The 4,541-nt window shown below is 47.2% G+C and overlaps 1 non-coding gene across 1 annotated transcript; it reads right to left on the bottom strand.

The window, feature by feature from the left end:
• Window positions 1-3,805: 3,805 nt before the first annotated feature.
• Window positions 3,806-4,005, bottom strand: LOC144480100 (U2 spliceosomal RNA). The gene has a single exon (XR_013495620.1). It is a non-coding gene; the product is annotated as a U2 spliceosomal RNA (small nuclear RNA).
• Between the last annotated feature and the right edge of the window lie 536 nt (window positions 4,006-4,541).

Genomic DNA, 4,541 nt, shown 5'->3' with positions numbered 1-4,541 from the left:
GGAAAAAAAGAGGACTTAAACTGAGGATTTGTAATAAATGAATAAGACAGTTGTCACATGTTGGGTTACTAGAACGTGGAATGCATTATCACAAGTGTGTAATGAAGCTTATTCAATCACCGCATTTCAGAGGAAAATAAACTAACGCTGAATACAGGGAAATGACAAGAGCCAGAAAATTACATTTGAGGGGTTTCAATCTGAAGCTAACAGTGATGCAGCATTATCATAGAATCCCTATATTGCAGAAGGAGGCTATTCGGCCCATCAAGTCTGCACTGACCTCAATCCCTCCCAGCCCCTATCCCCATAGCCCCATCTATTTACCCTAGCTAGTTCTCCTAACAATAAAGGAACAATTTAAGCATGGCCAATCAACCTTACCCACACATCTTTGGGAGGAAACCGGAGCACCCGCAGGAAACCTACGCAGACACGGGGAGAACGTGCAAACTCCACACAGACAGTGACCCAAGCCAGGAATCGAACCCGGGTCCCTGGCGCTGTGAGGCAGCAGTGCTAACCACTGTGCCACCCTGTGCTGAGTGACCACCTTCCCTCATAAAATTTCTAATTCTGTGACCAGATCGTGTGCGCTTCGTCAATGTCTTCTGTTTCCAATTCTCTCTCAGCACCTTATCATTCTTGCAGAACTGCCAGAAGAGTTGAGTTGGTCTGTGTTACAGTGGCATACTTATTGCACGCAAAGCTAATTAATAATTTGCTTCAAGCTAGTTTCCTCTCTGATAAGGACAAATGAATTGCGATGCATTTTTGAAAAGTTCTAGTCTAACATTGTCTGAACTCTTTCCCTTACAGATGTTCATATTCCACAACTGGATGAATGAAGTGGCATCATTTAGACATTTTAAATAGCTCGTGAACAAGTTGGAATGTGTGCATTGTAAAAGATTGATCAGATTTATAAATATAATATTTCATGGTGGCACAGGAGTTAGCACTGCTGCCTCACCGCGCCAGGGACCCGGGTTCGGTTCCCAGCTTGGGTCACTGACTGTGAGGAGTTTGCATGTTCTCCCTGGGCCCAATTTTACCATTGCGTCGTGCCCGTTTTTGGGCGCGAAAACATGGTAAAGTCGGGTGTGAGGCCATTAACGCGATCCACGCCCGCGCAGATTGCCACTTTACCGAAACCCGGGAATGGCGGCGGTGCGCTTTGCGCCCAAAATGGGCGCAACAGTATGCATTTCAATTGAATTAATGAACTGCCCGCCCAACTTTATCAGCATTTCCCCCCTTTACCACCGCGTTCGCTAAACCGGAACCGCGCCAAAGTGGATCTGCTAAATAAAAGTCTGAATCAGGCGCTCCAGCTGCTGAAGAGCGCGTTCAGAGTTTCCAACGGCTCCCAATTTCAGATCAGTGGTGGGGGTGAGGATGGAGGTGGGTCAGATGTATCTCTGGTGGGGAGGGCGGGGTGGGGGAAGGAAGGCCCGATCGTTGTCTGGTGGTGGGGGAGGGCCGATCATTGTTTGGTGGGGAGGGAGGAGGAGGCAGGTCAAATGTGGATCTGCTAAATAAAAGTCTGAATCAGGCGCTCCAGCTGCTGAAGAGCGCGTTCAGAGTTTCCAACGGCTCCCAATTTCAGATCAGTGGTGGGGGTGAGGATGGAGGTGGGTCAGATGTATCTCTGGTGGGGAGGGCGGGGTGGGGGAAGGAAGGCCCGATCGTTGTCTGGTGGTGGGGGAGGGCCGATCATTGTTTGGTGGGGAGGGAGGAGGAGGCAGGTCAAATGTTCCTCTGGGGCGGGGGGGGGGGGGGGGGGTGGTGAGGCCAGACCATTCTCTGGAGGGGGGGTGTGAGGCCAGATCGTTCTCTGAGGAGGGAGGCGGGTAAGATGTATCTCCTGTGTTGGGGGGAGGCGGGGGGGGAGGCCCGATCACTCACTGATGGGGGGGGGGGCAGATGGATCTCTGGTGGGGGGGCAGGGGGTTCTGCTGCCACTCTGCGGGCGATCGGTGGCGGGGGGAAGGGGGCAGGGGGTCTTGATCGGTCTGGGTAGCGGGGGTGTGGATAAGGGGGACAGTGATGTCTGTGGGGGCCATCGCTCCCGTGTTTCATTCCCGGACTGCTTTCTCCGCTTTCTGCGGTCCGGGAGCGATCTGACACAGGTGCGCTTTTTCAAATTTTTTTCTAACTGCGCATGCGCAGGTCAGAACTCCGATCGTTTTGCGTGCGCTAAGCCCCGTCCACAGCCTGAATGGGACTTGCGATTTTTGTTTCAGGCTGAGTGCATATGGGGGAGCCTGAGAGCAGATTCAGCACTTAGAATGAAAATGGTAAAATCGGGCCCACCTGCGTCCATGTGGGTTTCCTCCGGGTGCTCCAGTTTCCTCCCACAGTCCGAAAGACATGCTGGTTAGGTGCATTGGCCATGCTAAATTCTCCCTCAGTGTACCCGAACAGGCGCTGGAGTGTGGCAACTCGAGGATTTTCACAGTAATTTCATTGCAGTGTTAATGTAAATCTACTTGTGACACTAATAAATAAACTAAACTAACAGTTACACATGTTGAACTACTTAAAAAAAAGGGCACTTTGGTATTACTTCATGAACATCCATTGCTTTGGAATTAATTTGTGTGAATATCAGTGGATGTACCTGCACGCATTTACATTTTTCCAATATTTTAATGGATGGATTAAAAATTAAACTAAACAATGACCACTGTTTATTTTTATTCTTTCATGGAGTGTAGTATTTTTGGCAAGGCCAGCATTGTCCATGAACCTTCTTGAACAGGCTGCAGTCCATGTCTGTAGATACACACACCGTGCTTTTAGCAAGTGAGTTCCAGGATTTCGCTCCATCAACAGTGAAGCAACATTGATATCATTCCAGTTCAGGTTGATGTGTGGATTCGAGGCAAACTTACAGGTACTGATGTTCGCATGTGTCTGTTGCTCTTGTCCTTCTAGGTGCTAAAGGCTGTGGGTTTGGAAGGTGCTGTTGAAAGAGCCTTTATGAATTTGCTGCAGTGGATTCTGTCGATGGTACACACCGGTGCTACTGTACACCATAAATTTTTGAATTGATAGATGGGATGTCGATCCAGTAGGTTACGTGTTCCTGGATGGTGTCAAGTTTCTTGTGTTATTGGAGCTGCATTCATCCAGGCAAGTGGAGAGTATTCCACCACACTCCTGATTTGTGCCTTGTAGATAGTGTACAGGCTTTGGGGAGTCAGCTCGTGAATTACTCACCACAAGATTCCGAGCCTCTGAATTTTGTCCAGATCTTGCTGCGTATTTGGGCGGATTGCTTTCGTGTCTGTGGAGTTACGAACGGTCCTGAACATTGCGTAAGCACCAGTGAACATCCCCACTTCTAACCTTATGATTGAGCGAAGCTCATTGATGAAGCAGCTTTAGGTGGTTGGACCTAATCAACACGATCCTGAGGAACTCCTGTAAAAATGTCTTGGAAGTGAGATGATCGGACTCCAATAGCTGCAACCAACTTCCTTTCTGTCAGGTATGACTCCAACCCGTGGAGAACTTACTCCCTGATTTCCATTGACTCCAGTTTTCCTGGAATTCCTTGATGCCACATGCTGACTTGATGTCAAGGCTAGTCCCTTTCACTTCCATTAAAATAAAAAAGGAATGACATATGGACATAATGAATTTGGTAACTATTCAAGATTTTCCAGAAGAGAACATTTAGGGGAAAAAATGGGCTGTGTGCACACATTTTTTTTGTTACATCCAATTCAAAGTCTCAACAAGTGAGATATTCCAGATCCAAGCTGACAAGATAGGAAAGCCTCTTCCTGCCTTGGGCTTGATCTACATGATCCAAGCTGATTGGAGCAGGCATTGCACCCCTTCCAGTGCTTGATCTTATTTGCATCTTAGCCAAAAAGCCTAAATGCAGTTTTAAAAAATTACTTCAAATGAAGTCTCAGTGTAACCTCATTGACTTCTATTAAATGCAGGATACCAATATTACACTTGATCTTAGCCAAAAGACCGAGAAGCTGTGTGCACACATGTTTAGGTGCTATAAGAACTCTCAATACTCAAAAATGGGGTTCAAGATCTGTGCTCAAACTTCCAATAGGTAGTCCACCAGATGCCATCTTGGTAAAGGCACAAGCTCACCTGATGACCATTGGCAGTATGCAGAGCAGGCAAATGCTCAATCAGTATGCAAGGCTGATTTGACGCCAGCGCTGCCATTTTTCAGATAACAACCTAGCTTGACCTCATACAGCTGAACATGTAAAACAGATTAAAGGATCCCCACCTCCCAACATCAGTAATACTTAAAGGGATAATGAATTAGTTAGAGGTTAGATGTTGGATTATTTAGTCTGGCTCCTGGTGTAATTATGTATGTCTTTGGAACTTTCCCGATGGTAGCATAGCTCTGGCCTGAGAGGAGGCAGTGGCATAGTGGTATTGTCACTGAACTCCAGAGACCCAGAGTAGACCCCGGTTCTAATCCCACCAAATATCTGGAATTAAAGTCTAATTATGATATTGTCAATTGTAAAAAAAAGCAGCTTGTTCCCTAC

This window comes from Mustelus asterias, chromosome 27 (genome assembly GCF_964213995.1).
Source record: "Mustelus asterias chromosome 27, sMusAst1.hap1.1, whole genome shotgun sequence".
In the NCBI taxonomy this organism is placed as follows: Eukaryota; Metazoa; Chordata; class Chondrichthyes; order Carcharhiniformes; family Triakidae; genus Mustelus; species Mustelus asterias.
This window is presented reverse-complemented; position numbering and strand designations above follow the sequence as displayed.